Source organism: Schistocerca nitens, chromosome 7 (assembly GCF_023898315.1).
Source record: "Schistocerca nitens isolate TAMUIC-IGC-003100 chromosome 7, iqSchNite1.1, whole genome shotgun sequence".
Lineage (NCBI taxonomy): Eukaryota > Metazoa > Arthropoda > Insecta > Orthoptera > Acrididae > Schistocerca > Schistocerca nitens.
Window position 1 is genome coordinate 95761674 of NC_064620.1, and position 17194 is coordinate 95778867.

The 17194-nt window shown below is 41.1% G+C and overlaps 1 protein-coding gene and 1 non-coding gene across 2 annotated transcripts in view; both read right to left on the minus strand.

Annotated features, from left to right (window-relative positions):
* Positions 1 to 17194, minus strand: part of LOC126195350 (uncharacterized) — a 633865-nt gene that overhangs the window by 153169 nt on the left and 463502 nt on the right. The gene's annotated exons all lie outside the window — the stretch shown is intronic.
* On the minus strand, positions 1709 to 1781 carry Trnaa-cgc (transfer RNA alanine (anticodon CGC)). Its single transcript has one exon. It is a non-coding gene; the product is annotated as a tRNA-Ala (tRNA).

A 17194-nucleotide genomic window follows, 5' to 3' on the forward strand; every position in this document is an offset into this window, starting at 1 on the left:
ACAGGCGAAAGGTTTGTAACCCGCATTCAGGAGTGTAAGAGGGCTATAGTAGTAACGGCAGTGTGAACCGCTCAGTTTTGGAACCAGTATCATGATGCCGTCAAGAAAATCTGTGGGGATGGTAAAATGTTCGTGGCGGAGGTCTTGAAACATCTGAAACCACTGAGCACCCTTCAGGGAATGGAAGGCGCGGTAGAATTCGTTCAGTAAGCCGTTCGGTCACAGTTATTTATTTGGGGCGCCGCGTGCCAAGGGCACTGTTAAGCCTTCAGTAGGGGGGGTCATCATGAGCCACTACTCTGGGGACAGGGAAATCGCACGGGATGCCTTCGTAATTGTGAACAGTCCATGGGTCACTGGCATAAAACGTAGTGGAATGCTGGACAAATGCTGAAGCGATGGCACACTGCGTGTCAATGTGCCCACCTGCTAATGTCTCTACTGGTGTTATAAGGTAGGTGCTTGCGGTGGCGTCTCTCTCGGATGACATGATACCCAACGCCATTTTTCTGTGGATGATATTCTGCACTCTCGCCTGGAGTCGGGCTCGGTCAAGCTGTTTTGTGGTGAGACAGATTAGGCGAGCTTTGGGATAGTTAACTGATGTCTGCACATCTCGTGACGACAGCTGTGTCATTACTTCCGTCGTGTGTGATAAAATTCCGACATCGCCCGACGCCAGCATGAGCTGTCATGGGCATATCCCATGAGCATGCATTGGAGAGCCAGCTTGGTGCAGTCGAGCCACCAGTGTAAAGTGGAAGGATGTGCATGCTGAGTCTGGAGGCAGCGGTCCCATGTAACAGAAATCACCCACCGACATGTGTCTTCATACAGATGGGAATTGTTCAGTATCAATTGACCAATGCTTCGGCATGTGAGTTGTCAGGGTAGTGTGACTGAACAGATGTATGCCAAATGGTCGGTGAAGGCTGTCGGCCACAGTTCCACTCCATAGTTGTGGCTCATAGTCTTCAGGAGATATATATCTGGTCGAGGAGGCTGGCGGAGTGGTAGGTGAAGTATGCATAACCACATTGTTCTCTGTAAAGGAGACGCGATGTGTTTTGCAACGCCAGATTCCACACGAGTGCCTGTAGTGCCAGGCAGGTAGAGTAGTGCACCATTTGGTCTGCGGGATCCAGGACGCTTTTAAAATCACCACCTATGACGTAGTTCTCCGTATTCCCATGCAATTTCGTCGAATTCATCGTGGGTGGCGATATGTCCTGGAAGGGGCGTATACATTGACAATACGGATGGACTGACCCCACTGTAATGGCAAGGCCTCATGAAGATGGCAGATACGTGATGCCTGATACCTCAATGTTGTCATGTAAGAGGAAGGCGGTTCCACTGGTACTTTTGCTAGATGGAATGCTAAAGGCTGTGACACGCAAAGGTCGAACTGCAGCTACAGGTGGACTTCTTGAAAGAGGGTGATATCCAGGTCTGGCGCCCACAGCATGTCATGGAACATGCGTGTTTTGATGAGAGTGTATGCTGTCGATGTTGTCTGTACCACACGGTAGGAGGAGGAGGAGGAAGTTAGTGTTTAACGTCCCGTCAACAACGAGGTCATTAGAGACGGAGCGCAAGCTCGGGTTAGGGAAGGATGGGGAAGGAAATCGGCCGTGCCCTTTCAAAGGAACCATCCCGGCATTTGCCTGAAACGATTTAGGGAAATCACGGAAAACCTAAATCAGGATGGCTGGAGACGGGATTGAACCGTCGTCCTCCCGAATGCGAGTCCAGTGTGCTAACCACTGCACCACCTCGCTCGGTCCACACGGTAGGATTAGGACGTCTTAAGACTGGGTATGAAGGTGCAAATGGCGGCCCCTTGGTGGTAATGGGGCCGCTTGGTTACCCAGCCTCACGGCAGGCATATTTAATGTGGCCCTTCTGTGAGTGTCAGACTCTCCCCCTCCCCCCCCCCCATGTGGGGCGTCAGTCCCATGTGGCGCAGGTGCATGAAGGATGTCTGGTGTATCCTCTGCCTTCATTTAACAGCCCAGTCACCAGGTGGGGAAGGGGTGGGCAATTGGCTCCACCGCCTGGTCTTTATCCTGAGGAGCGTCGGTCATGGTGTCGTCTGGAGTAGGCGAGGCCGCCGTCCTGTCCGCAGGACAGATGCCTTCCTTGAGGCGGTATTAGTAAAGTCTGTTGGCAACGGAAAAGTCAGAGATGATTTCGGCAGCTTGGCCCCTGTCTCCACCCTTTCTTTCGTCGAGAGGCGGCCGTTGTTTCCGGGACCGCGTGTCCATCCCCATCGAAGGGCTGGTGTCAGCACCTTCGGCCTTGAGGCCGACGTCTAGGACCGATGCCTCTGGTACGACGACGGTTGTGGTGGTAGCTATCACCGTGTCCCTCAAGGGCGTCTCTTCGTGCAGCGCCGCCGTCACAACGTCATCGGCGCCTGCGCTCACGTTCGCGTAAGGCAAACTCATACACGCGGCGTCTGTGCACAACGGCCGCACCGCTTTCACGTTCATAAGCGGTAACGCGGTCGGCACCGCTGCGTGTACTGGTTCCGCACTTGGCACCTGGACGAGGCGGTGCTGTAGGCAGTTTGATAGGACGAGGCCTTCCTGTCCAAAGCTGGAACAAGTCCGCGGTTGTCCGCCAGAAATAATGATGAATCGGTAACCGCTGATGAACACGTACGACGGCACGTGTTTGGGGAGTTTGATGGACACAATTGAGAACGTGATACTCAAAGGTGTTCCAATTGTCTTCCATGTAGCTTAAGACCGCGTCATTCGGCCGTAACGCGTCAGTGACGAGCGCTGCCGGGACTTCAAACGGCAATCCGAATATACGCACCGTACGCACCCCCATACCCGCGTAGTCCACAGTTACCGTGCTGACACTACCGTCAGCATAGCGAAAGCGGTATGCGTTGGGGGAACGTCGGACAAGGCTAACACAACGTTCTTCGTTCTTCATCTTGAGGTAGATCTACTGGAAATGGTAGACAGATGGATGCCCATCAGCTCGTGGGGATCGACATGGATGTCCTCTCTCAAAAACCGTTCGATTTCATAAGCCTTCGGACGCGTATGGATTTCGTCAAGCGTGAGTTTCACCGTCGCCTGGCGGTAATACAACGCCATATCTAGTCAGAGCTCTCAACCACATCAACGTTTGCGGTACCGCGCGCAAGCAAGTAAACAAAAACGTGTGCGGCTGAAGGCCGACTGTCTACCTCGGCTACGTAGGCGGGTAAAACACAAGGAAAATGCACGGCGGTTATTCAGTCAACCGCGTTCAGTTGAAGGTCACGAAACGAAAGCAAGCTGTGTCAGACCTTCAAATCAGACAAGCAAACAACCGACAAACGCACGTACTGGATTTCAGCAAATCCGAAATAGACAATTGCAGGACACGTCATACCAACCACAGCAAACTGAGATAACTTTACCGTAGCCTCTGGTACTATCACAAACTAAACTCATTATACACGGTATTATAAAAGGTATTAGAACTCAGCCAAGCACATTTCTATCAGAGGCAAGTAACTCAAATTCGCTGGCCGGAGCACAACGGGAAATAACGCTGCCTAGTTGTGTGAAGTATATACTAACAAAAAATTACAACTAGTACCAGTTCAGAATCGCTGATAACTACGGGAATTGTTTCTACATTAATTTGTACATAAATATGAGCAGGAATAAAAAGGCACGAAGAGAAGCCATGAAGGTTTAATTATTATCTCGAATATAGTAATTTTTGCTCGTTTGCAGGTACATGGATGTAGGCTTGAGACGCACTGAAGTACCCGCGCCACGGCGCTGTAGCACGCCGTTGGGGAGCTAAAAGGAAACGGTGAAGCCCATTGTTATGAATGGGCTGCACATGCAAGTGTCTGCAAACAGACAATAACAAATAAAATTTCCGGGCTGAGAGGCTTTGCTCGATCCGTAAAACTTCTTCCTGACGTTTCGTTTCCAACTGCGGGCAACATCTTCCGAGGTGAGTCAAAGACTGACTGCCAGGCCGTGGAGGTTCCTTTTATATAGAGCACATAGAGGGCGCCACCATACCCCACGTGGGGCCGACTATAAGTCTATCTCTGACTAACGTCATTATTTTCGATTGTCACATCGTTGGTGCAAAGTAGACTGTAATATCTTACCTAACTTGAAGCCTTCCTCTTTTCTATCAAAATTATTGTGGTGTTTCTGAATCTCTATAACTTGTTTATACGTGCGTGCATAATGATGAGATGTCCTGGCTAGCACGCTCGTCTCACTAAATTTTATTTCATGATCACCGTCCTTAAAAACATGTTCCGCTAAAGCTGACTATCGGTATGTCCCAGTCGACAGTCCTTTTGTGTTCGGTTAAGCGGGTATTGACACTCCTTTTCGTTATTCCAATATAAACCTTCCCACAGCTACACGGGATTTTATACACCACAGGAGTTTCTAAGGGTTGTCGAGCGTCTTTCGCCGATCTTAAACCCTCAATAGTCTTCTTGGTGGGTATAAAGATTGTTTCAACTTGAAACGCGGCCAGAACTTTTCCAATATGGTCCGTAAAATTGTGAATAAATGGAAGAAAAACTTTTCCAGCTGACAGTTGTTGTAGCTGAATGTTGTCACACTCTTTTCTTTTGGGATGCACTGCTCGATCTATCTCGTAGTCAGCGTATCCGTTTTTCTTAAAAGCCGTTCACAAATGATTTATTTCATCTTGTAAATAAACTGGCCCACAGATCTTAGTAGCTTCGTCAACCAATGTTTTAATGACGCCTCTTCGAATCCTTAAGGAGGTAACGGTCGGTGTGCGCATCTTTTCTATACACTTTATGCCCTAGACTCCCATCTGCCCGTTTAATTACTAAAACATCCAAAAAATTAAGTCGTCCATTACTCTCTTTCTCCATTGGCAGAAAATCCTAAGAAATTTTGGTTTTATGTCAAAGCGGTAGGTGGATCAAAACAAAATGTCCAAACACTCTGTGACCAACATAGTACTGAAATGGAGGATGACAGACTAAAGACCGAAATACTAAATGTCTTTTTCCAAAGCTGTTTCACAGAGGAAGACTGCACTGTAGTTCCTTCTCTAGATTGTCACACAGATGACAAAATGGTAGATATCGAAATAGACGACAGAGGGATAGAGAAACAATTAAAATCGCTCAAAAGAGGAAAGGCCGCTGGACCTGATGGGATACCAGTTCGATTTTACACAGAGTACGCGAAGGAACTTGCCCCCCTTCTTGCAGCGGTGTACCGTAGGTCTCTAGAAGAGCGTAGCGTTCCAAAGGATTGGAAAAGGGCACAGGTCATCCCCATTTTCAAGAAGGGACGTCGAACAGATGTGCAGAACTATAGACCTATATCTCTAACGTCGATCAGTTGTAGAATTTTGGAACACGTATTATGTTCGAGTATAATGACTTTTCTGGAGACTAGAAATCTACTCTGTAGGAATCAGCATGGGTTTCGAAAAAGACGGTCGTGTGAAACCCAGCTCGCGCTATTCGTCCACGAGACTCACAGGGCCATAGACACGGGTTCACAGGTAGATGCCGTGTTTCTTGACTTCCGCAAGGCGTTCAATACAGTTCCCCACAGTCGTTTAATGAACAAAGTAAGAGCATATCGACTATCAGACCAATTGTGTGATTGGCTTGAAGAGTTCCTAGATAACAGAACGCAGCATGTCATTCTCAATGGAGAGAAATCTTCCAGAATAAGAGTGATTTCAGGTGTGCCGCAGGGGAGTGTCGTAGGACCGTTGCTATTCACAATATACATAAATGACCTTGGGGTGGATGACATCGGAAGTTCACTGAGGCTTTTTGCGGATGATGCTATGGTATATCGAGAGGTTGTAACAATGGAAAATTGTACTGAAATGCAGGAGGATCTGCAGCGAATTGACGCATGGTGCAGGGAATGGCAATTGAATATCAATGTAGACAAGTGTAATGTGCTGCGAATACATAGAACGATAGATCCCTTATCATTTAGCTACAAAATAGCAGGTCAGCAACTGGAAGCAGTGAATTCCATAAATTATCTGGGAGTACGCATTAGGAGTGATTTAAAATGGAATGATCATATAAAGTTGATCGTCGGTAAAGCAGATGCAGACTGAGATTCATTGGAAGAATCCTAAGGAAATGCAATCCGAAAACAAAGGAAGCAGGTTACAGTACGCTTGTTCGCCCACTGCTTGAATACTGCTCACCAGTGTGGGATCCGTACCAGATAGGGTTGATAGAAGAGATAGAGAAGATCCAACGGAGAGCAACGCGCTTCGTTACAGGATCATTTAGTAATCGCGAAAGCGTTACGGAGATGATAGATAAACTCCAGTGGAAGACTCTGCAGGAGAGACGCTCAGTAGCTCGGTACAGGCTTTTGTTGAACTTTCGAGAACATACCTTCACCGAGGAGTCAAGCAGTATATTGCTCCCTCCTACGTATATCTCGCGAAGAGACCATGAGGATAAAATCAGAGAGATTAGAGCTCACACAGAAGCATACCGACAATCTTTCTTTCCACGAACAATACGAGACTGGAATAGAAGGGAGAACCGACAGAGGTACTCAAGGTACCCTCCGCCACACAACGTCAGGTGGCTTGCGGAGTATGGATGTAGATGTAGATAGTAAATTTTATCTTTGGATTAATACTGCTTAGGTGCGCCAAGAAACCCACAATTCCTCTTCACCGTGATTCCATGTCACAAAAGTGTCATCCAGATACCGATACAACTTCAGAGCTTTTACTGGCAGACTGCAACGCGTGCTGTTCAAAAAATTCAATGTACAGATTAGCATCAGCTGGAGTCAGAGGGCTGCTCATAGCTACCCCTTCGGTTTGTTCGTAAAACTCATTATCATACTGGAAGTAAGTCGTGGACAGACAATATCGAAACAGAGCTACTATATCACTGGGAAACATTTCAGCGATGTATGAAAGAGCTTCGTCAACAGGAACCAAGGTTCACAGGGATACCACATCAAAACTGACAAGGGTATTACCTGGGCTGACAAGGATATCCTTCAATTTTTCGATAAAGTGCATAGAATTTTTAATGTGATAATCAGTTTTACCAATACGCGGTAATAAGGAGGCGATATGTCTAGCCAACTCTTGAGTAAGCGATCCAATAGCACTCACTAACGGACATTAGGCTTATGTATCTTCGGTAGACCATATAATCTAGGAGGTTAAGCCTCCCTTTTGCTTCCCGTGAAAGCCTACATGTTACGATTAGACAATAATAGATTGATTACCGTAAAACAGGTATACTTCGACCGCCATGACTACTTTGTTTTACAGCTCTCTGCTGCTGGCTCGTAGCTGGGTGTTTAGTATATACTGTTTGGTGGTAAAGTTCCATCAATATACGCCATATGGCACCATGTAATATCTGTTTTCTTTCGCAACAACTAGCGAACCCGTTGCGACTTATATATGAAAAGTGTTTTAAAATCTGCAAGCACAGATATAATTTAAGCTGCAAAGAGATAGGCGTTATTAACTATGTCATATATAACAAGTTTTTTCGTATGGTCATCATCCGCAGCAAGCACAGAAATATTCTTTGTTTTTAAAATTCAGTCTTAATCACACCACATATGTTACAAGAACAAAGGTGACTGGTTTCGGTCATATCACATGACCATCATCTGACCCATGGCATCCTTCGAAGATGGTAGCTGGAGCACTCTTATCACCTGCTGTGATGTCAACTGATCTATTAAAACAGAAATATTCGTATTGAAAATAAAAACCGCCGTTTCTTGCTACTTCAAGGAATCTTCAGTGGAATCTAGAGTGATACAGTTTCGTTTCGATATGCGATATTTGTAGATCGTAAAACAGTTCACATCTTGTTTTTTTACGTAACTAAATCATTACTTACACTTCTTTACGTTTTTGCCTGCCATCTGTTTTCCGTCTCATCGGGTCACTTGCTGGAAGTCGCCCTGTAACTTCACTTACGAAACATAAGCCTGTATGTTACGAACTTTTTTCTTCACAATTTTCGTATTCTTTGCGGCGTTTGCTGTGGAGAACTATTAGTCTTCTATCACTAGTTGTACATATTTTACTGAAAACTGTGATTTAAACTATTGTGTGTTTACTTTACGTGTATTCCTGTTTGACTTGTTTACGTACATGTTGCCAGCCTAACGAAGTATATGCTGAAAACTGACGTCTGTTCATTTCTGTTCTCTTTATCTCTCTCACACACATCCATACTATTTATTTATTTAGCACCCAGTTTATCATATTCATGATGTTGGAGTCGTCAAAGTACAAAAAAGTATAAAATTTTACATATTTACGTTCATATACAAAATAAAGTCACATATAACCAGTAATACTTCATCAAGGCTAGATGTTTCTTTATTGACACATCTTCATGACTGTAGCAACAAACAGTTTTCTACTCAATTTGACATAAGAAAAGAAAATTCTGTACAAATACTTAGAGAAAATAGTCATATTGCTGAAAAGTTACTGAAAAATTGTGGTCGGTTTTACTAAAGTATTCAATATTCTGATTAAATAGGCATAACAACATGTAGAATTTCATAACGACATATATGGCACAAAAGATAGGTACATAATTAGAATACATGAGTACATTAGTGAAACGAGTTTCGTTTTACCTAGGAATCCTTTGATAATTATGAATTTTGTTTAGAGAGATTATGGGTCAGAACTAACAGATTTAAGCAATATTCCAGAAATTCATTAATACCGTAGAAGCTGTTGTCTGTTAGTAGATTATAGCTTTTTTAATGTATTAATGTTTGGTACTCTTTTTATGTTATCTGACAATGCACTGTAGAGGATTTTTGGTTGTGAACTACACTGTCCTGATATATCGATTTTCTGTGTAAATCCCTATTCCTTATTTGATAATTGTAAATCTCGCTGTTCAAAGCTGTAAACTCTCTATGGCTCTTCATGGAGCCTATTCTTTCAAATATAATATAGATGGTAGGGTCACGATTTTTAATTCTTTAAACATACCTCTACATGATTGTCACTAAGCAACTTTCTTCATTAATCTCACACCTTTCTTTTGAAGGTCAAAAGACTGCTTTGTAAGAGAGTTATTTCCCCAGAATAATATGCCATACCTTAGAACACTTTGCATGTGGGCGTGATAAGCACTTAGCACTGTTTCAGCACTGAAATAATCTTTAAGCATTATTGATATGTAACAGCACTTGCTTAATCTTTTGTGAAGTATTGCTACATGTTTTTTCCGTCTCAGATGTTCATCCATCCATAACTCTACAAAAATTATGTGATTCTTTTGCTGAATTTGGTTATTTCCTAATTTAAATGTTACATTGGTTCTATTTTTGTTCCTTATATCGTCGAAATTAATACATACAGTTTTCTTTTCATTAACAATTAGACAGTTATCTTTAAAATGTTTTTCCGCCTCTTCTACCGTTTTGTCAGTTTTTTGCTGTAACACATAATCATTCTTTCCCTTTATAAACAAGCTGGTATCATCAGCAAATAGTACAGCATCAGCTGTTGAAAACTGTTGTAGTAGATCATTAATAAAAAAACCAAGAACAACTAGGTGCCCAGTACCGAGCACTGGGGCACCCCATAAGTAACCTTTTTTGCATTCAGAACGGTATACATTACCATCCCGAAAAATTTGCACACTTTGTTTCCTATAAGATAAATATGACTTGAACCACTCATAGCAATCATCACAGACACGACAGTTTTATAGTTTTAAAAGTAGTAGATTATGATTTGTAAGATCAAAAGCTTTGGAAAGGTCCAAAAACAACCAACAAATTAGTTCTTTGTCCTCAACAGCTTTTTAAACAGAGTTTTAGGAAACTGAAGAGAGCAGTCTTTGTTCATTGCCTTTTCTGTAGCCATTCTGTGCTTTTACAAGAACTTTGTTTTTATTTAGGAAGTCTAGAAATCCTTCATACATTATTCTTTCAATTATTTTTTAAAATACAGACACTAATGATAATGATCTAAACTCCCTAATGTCAAACTTGTCACCATTTTTATAAACTGGTATTAGTGTTGACAGCTCTCTCTCTCTCTCTTTGTGTGTGTGTGTGTGTGTGTTCAGGAAGGGTTGAAAGTTTTGGTTTCAGCTGATTTGAGATTTTCTTTTGAAATGTTTTGTGGAGAGGTTCATGGACGAGTCAGTTGAGTATTACTCTATTATTTTATCTATTAATGTAAACAGTGAGTTGTTCGTCGTGTGTACTTTTCTTTTCTGCTTTGGTTTTTTTGCTTGTGGTAATTTTCTTGCAGGGTTAGGAGGTGTTCTTGTTGTTGATTCTAATTATTTTCGTGTCCTCTCTTCTAGACGCTGGTTTGTCGTTGTATTCTCTTGGGTCTTCTGCAGATGTGGAGTGGTCTATCCGATACTTGCATAGGACAAACAGAGAGAACATTTGACGTAGGGTACAAAGAACACATGGAAACCCGGAAGTATGGCCCAAACAACTACATATTTGCAGAAGACCCAAAAGAACATAATCACAAACCAGCCTCTAGAGAAGAAGGCGTGAAAATAATTATAATTAACAATAAAAAACACCTCCTAACCCAGCAAGAGAATTACTGCACACAAAAACCAAAGCAGAAAAGAAACCCTGTTACATGATCAAGTACACATCACAAACAATTACTGCTTGCATTACTAGGTAAAATAATAGAGTAACACTCCGACAGAGGATTATTATTATGATAATAATAATACCACCCAACGCCTTTCCACTCTCTCGACCATGAACCCCTCCACAAGAAGACATTTAAAACAAAAACTCGAATCAGCTGAACACCAAAACACCCAATTACTCAATAACAGCTATTACATTCATATTCAACTTTCTGTAGCTCGCCCTGAATAACCACCGACACACCAATCCCCTCCACCACCCACCTATTCACACCCACCCACCCACCCACGACCAAACAGGGTCACACTAGTAAAGACACAATAGTTACGAAATTAAATCACACTTTTCGGTAAAATATCTGCAACTACTGACAGAAGACTAACAGTGCTCCACAGAGTTAGCGCAAAGAATACGAGAATTGTGAAGAAAAAAGTTCGTAACATGAAAACATGCTTATATTTCGTAAGTGAAGTTATATTGCGACCTCCAGCTTGTGACTCAGATGCCATCCAAAAACGCGGATAATTGTAAGTAATCAATGAGTTACGTAAAAATGAAAAGTGAACTGTTTTATAATCCACAAATATAGCATATCGAAACAAAACTGTATGATTCTAGATTTCACTGAAGATGCCTTAAAGTAAGAGCTGAAACATGCCTGGAAGAAATAAAATACATTGAAACAAGAAAAGGCGGTTTTTATTCCCAAACGAATATATCATGTATGTTACTCAATCAATTTCAAAACAGACCACTGATCTTTTTTTTGTTCATACGTATATATCTGCCACTATGTTACGATTTCTGAGATCGTGTGCATGATTTCTCTGTTTCGGAGACACTTACACCATTGGTGATTGTTACCATAGGATAGCTGATATACAAATTATTAAACAGTGTTAATGATAGTGACAATGTGGAGCTAAGTAAAACATTAATTAACCATCGGTAAATAGACGTAGGCTCATTTTTAACTGTTAATGTGTCTACAACTAAGAAAAACAAATTTCAGTCATGCTCAAATTGCAAACTGTTGTGGTTCAGGCAATGATTCAGGTGTAACACATAACGTCAAATGCATCCGTAAACAAATATTAAGTTTGTTTGGCCACAAGTTCCAGATATTGTCTCGATAAATGACGAACAGCTAACTTTAATTCTAACTGCAATGGATGTTACGAAACGAGGATATAGGTCACAGAGGGATGAAACTGAAGGTAGTATGCTCACCTAAATTTGGAGCTATGTGTTTGCTACTCCATCCCATACTTTGCATTGTATTTGTAATTTTGATGATCAGTATATTTATTTCTGGGTGTTCAAAGTTTCATTGTGTTCTTAAAATCTTGAACACAAATGGAATGGGAGCTCACATTTGTGGTAGAGCTGTAGGCCGATTAGTGCATCCCCAAAGCCATGCTAACTTTGATCACCTATAGTTTTTCAATTATTGCCTTCGCATTTTAGAAAATGTGTTGAACAAGCTAGTATGTAATATAAAGATTATGTAAGTTATAAAACAGTCATGATGATCACATATGAATCCTTAAATCGGTCAAATATAGCCAGTTTATGGCAAGTAACTTCTTTATGCTCTGTCAGTTAAAGCTAGGACTTCAGAATATTTATGTAGCTTTAAGGAGACCAGCGGTATATACACTGGTAAAGTCACGATCTCTTTAATAAAAACATTAGAGTAAAGCATATTTACATCCGTAAGTCCAAATATTTTGATGAATTGTATAGAGAGCAGCTAATGAGACATTCTTTTACTTTGTTTAGGAATATTTGGGGATTTTCAGTTTCCTTCCTGATGTCTATTGGCAACGTGTTATAGCCTTTCCTTTCTGAAATGTAGAAAGGTACGCATATTTCTTTGAGTCACGTCTTCTGACTGGCTGGGAACCACAACGTATTCCTCTCCTGTGCCAAACTCTTCATCTCAGTGTAGCACTTGCGCTCTACGTCCTCAATTATTTGTTGTTATTATTCGAATCTCTGTCTTCCCCTTTCCATACGTCCCTTCCGTTGCCGATTCTGCTGGAGACTTCCGCATTCCTCACCTTATCAGTCCACCTGATTTTCAACATTCTTCTGTAGCAACACATCTAAAACGCTTGGATTCTGTTCTCTTCCGGTTTTCCGGCTGTACGTAATTCACTATCATACTACATACTCCAACGTACATTCTCAGAAATTTCTTCCTCAAATTAAATACAACGTTTGATACCTGTAGACTTCTCTCGGCTAGGAATGCTCTCCACTCTCCTAACGCGCCACATTGATTTCTGGGAGTATATTACTCAGTGCTGCTTGTCTGTTAGCATCGACAACTCTACGCAAACTGCTCTGCTCCCGGTGTTAAGGGGGGTAGGACGTCAAACGGGCCGACTTGGAGCAGGAGAGGCACCACAGGACATTTTAATTTCCACTGTCTATACTTTTACAAATAAATTCATAAAACTTTGTCAGCATGACCAGGAAGGAGTCAGAATTCATACTCTTAGCAGTGGAACTTCGAAAATAATAACGAAATAATTTTTTTACATGTGAAATTTCATCATTTTTTCACTTATTAATGGCAGCATTTGTTGCTGTAGGTACTTTTCTTCATAAGTAAGAGAGATCCTCCGATGAATTTTGCACAGCATGCAAACCATACTTAAAGGTGTATGAAACTCTAGAATTTTCCAAATCTATTAAAAATTGAGGTAAATAACTATAAAATTTGTGTTTTTTTATAATCATGAAGTTTAAAAAATAACAGCTCATTCGTTTTTTCATAAATTGAATTAATAATAAAGTTTCATACACCTGTAAGTATGGTATGTATGCTGTGCAAAATTCATCGAAGAATCTCTAACTTATGAAGAAAAGTGTACCTATAGCAACAAATGCAGCCATTTAGTAAGTGAAAAAATGATGAATTTTAACAAGCAAAAAAATTTATTTTGTTATGTTTTCGAACTTCCATAGCAATGAGTGTGAATCCTGAATCCTTCCTGGTGATGCTGACAAAGTTCTATGAATTTATTTGTAAAAGTATAGGCACTGGAAATTAAAATGTCCTGTGATGCCTCTCCTGCTCCAAGTCGGCCCGTTTGACGTCCTACCCTCCTTAAGTGAAAGCTGTCGGCCACTGCATTATCCGTTGAGAGAGGTCATGCCTGAAATCTGGTACTGTCAGCACACCGTTGACACTATGGATCTCGGAATACCGAATTCCCCAAAGATTTCCGAAATTTATGTCCCGTGTGTCCAGCTCCAGCTTCCGCGTTCAAAGTCTGATAATTGCCGTCGTGCGATCGTAATCACTTGAATGACCTGAGTAGAAATGATACATTCGCGAATGCACATCAGTATATGTATATGTCGCTATGCCATGATTTTTTTATAGTTCCGTGCTATTAACCACAAACAGCGTTAGGGAGTATTAGTATCGGCACTGTTGCGGCATGAGCCCCGGGCAGGCCTTCGCAACCAGCCAAGGCACATGCGGTTCAACCACCAGGGCAGTTCTTCAGCTGGGTCCTAGCATAGCACACTGCAATGCGGTGTTCTGCCGCCAGTGGTTGACTTGTTTGCTGCATTCTGTAGCACAGTGCGGCGTTCCCAGAGGTTACCAGTGAGAGTGTCATACTCCCAGCTCAACTAGCAGCAGTATTCGTTCAGCGTCGTGCATTCGAGTGACGAATTACCCGTTGCAGTCATCGGTCGAATACGCGGCAAAGCTGCTCCAGACTCATCGAGGAGTGTCGACAACTAGTCGACATCGCTGATCTACAAGCCGTCAGCTAGTCCTCATGGTTCCGAGCTTTGAACTGGATCTGCTGAGGCGGAGCTAACAAGTGCCTTGTGAGGGACCACTATCGTTCATTGATAAAATTATCTTTTTTTCTTTTTCGTGCTGAAAAGATAGATTTCATATTAGGGTTTTCTCTTTTATTTCACGAAAATGCATGGTTAAGGCGAACGTCGTCATTAAAAAAAAAAAAAAAGAAGACATGTTGGTGAAGCGCTGTGCTGGCAAAGTTGGCAACTGCGAGAGTAGACAGGGTCGACGGAATGTAGCCCTTAGCTGACAGATGGCAATAGTTGACTCGCAATGTTAACCCTTTGAGTCCCAGTGATTTCTACCTGAAATCATAATTTTATTCATTTTTTAAGTACCAGTGCCTTTTGTATGAAATCACTGGTGATATTGGAAGACAGAGACATGTGCTGGTACACTAATGTGCTTTTATAAACGTAGTGCTTTAGCAACACTCGGTAAGGAGATGGTGCTACGTGGCTGCAGGAGATTCTGACGTGCTATTTTTTATAGTGGCCTTACTGATCAGATCATTGACAGTGAAAGTCAGTATACCTAATTTATTGTAACGTAAATTTGAGTTGTTATTACTGCTTTTATCAGTTTTATAGAAATGAAACCAATGGGACAGTATGTAGTTGTGATAAAAATTTATTAAATTTAAGCCCGTATTTGTTTGCTATTTAGGACTATAATTTGTTTTAGGGGTTATGAGTTAATGGAATTTTCGAAATGTGGAATTTTGTCTAGGAAAAATGCGGAATTGCTTTCAAACATATCCCATGAAATGATGCGTGGTTGAAAACTGTATGTCCCAGTGGTTCCAAAATGAAACACATACATAAAACAACTGATTGTTCAACTTTTGTCAGTTTTATCTTATATTCGCTGCTTACTATAATCATAAACATCAATACTGGGAAAAATTACATTTATATTCGAAAGTGTATCCATCTCTTTAAAACTGATTATTAATTTTTTGCTAATTTCTTCTTTTATTCGCTGCCTACTATGATAATAAAAATTATTTATGTGAAAAATAATACAATTACATATTTTTTACATTGTTGGGACTTGGAGGCTTAAGCAGCGATATAAATTAAAAGACATAATATTATAAAGGTAGTTGTCACGACGTCACAAACTTGAAGTCGATGTTCATCATGTCAGTTGTCCCAAACACTAGCTTCTGGTGGAAGCGTTTTAAATAAAAAAGCCAGCTTGTTTGATTTATGGGCGTGCTAACAGTTCTGATTATAGTCTACAGTGTAAAAGAATCACATTTCATTCGTAACTGGACTCGTTCACATGATATTTGCTTTTCTACACACGAGTTTTTGTTGTTTTATTTGACTTTAGATTTTCTACCAGTCCAACTCTAAAACCCTCTGAAAGAACGATTTGAAAAGGGAAGTTTGGAAATTCACCAAATATAGTAAAATATGCTCTCAGTATTTTCGGGAAGAGGACTTGGAGTGAACATTATTTTCGTCAGTCTGTATTAAAGAAAATGCTGGCTGGCGAAGGCAGCGTTGTCGCATTACAGACTTTTCTTGTTTTTACGAAACTTATAACAAAGATAAGGTTACAGTAACTAGGCTAAATGCGTCGTATGTCGTATTGTTAGATCAAATATGCATTTATGACCAGAAAAATAGAAAATATCCTTTTGACACAGCCCGCATCTCGTGGTCGTGCGGTAGCGTTCTCGCTTCCCACGCCCGGGTTCCCGGGTTCGATTCCCGGCGGGGTCAGGGATTTTCTGTGCCTCGTGATGGCTGGGTGTTGTGTGCTGTCCTTAGGTTAGTTAGGTTTAAGTAGTTCTAAGTTCTAGGGGACTGATGACCATAGATGTTAAGTCCCATAGTGCTCAGAGCCATTTGAACCATTTCTTTTTGACACTGTATTGTTCACAAAGGCACTGTACCATTTACTATTTAAAATAACTTTTGCATACACATGACAGAAATTAACAACGATTAGAAAACGTAAACAGTAACTTCTAATGTTTTGGGGCTTCGAATATGGCGGAGAGTAGAGCCTTCCGCCCTTATTATACCTCCATGTATTGAAAGGGCATCCAATACGGCACCCAATATCTTTGGTGATCATCATTACGTGAAAAGAAAAAAAGACTTTGTATGTAAAATAATAATTGATGTGGGAGACTTAGCCGTTATGTTATGTAGGAAGAATAATTTACTGTTTAATGTAAAAGAGAAAAAATGTCTGACTTTCTCTTTGCCTTTCTCTGTATTGAAGAATAAAAGATACACGTCAATATTGTTGTTATTATTTCTCAAAGAGTATACAAGACGTAACTTAACTTTGTTGTTTTCTGCTAAGCAGAGATTATTCCAATTTGGTAATGTTGTCCTATTATCGGAATCAATTTAAAGAGTAAGCTGAGTAGAAATTAATTTTCTGAATTTCATTTGCAGTAATATTCTTTATGGAGAAGTTAAACTAAGTCACTGTGAAGAATAACATCGTGGCAGTACAAAGTCTTTTTTTTTATCTCTATCGATATTATTAACAAAAACAAGAAAAAAGTCAACCCTTTCCACATAGCACATTCGTGGCAAAAGATATATTCTAATTGCAGAAAGAATTATTTCACTAACAAACGTGTTTCTTTTCGTGCAGCGGGATGAAGCCGCCGACGAAAAGAAAGTAATACTAAGTTTTCGAGAACAATAACAAGTTGCAGTTTGTATTTTTT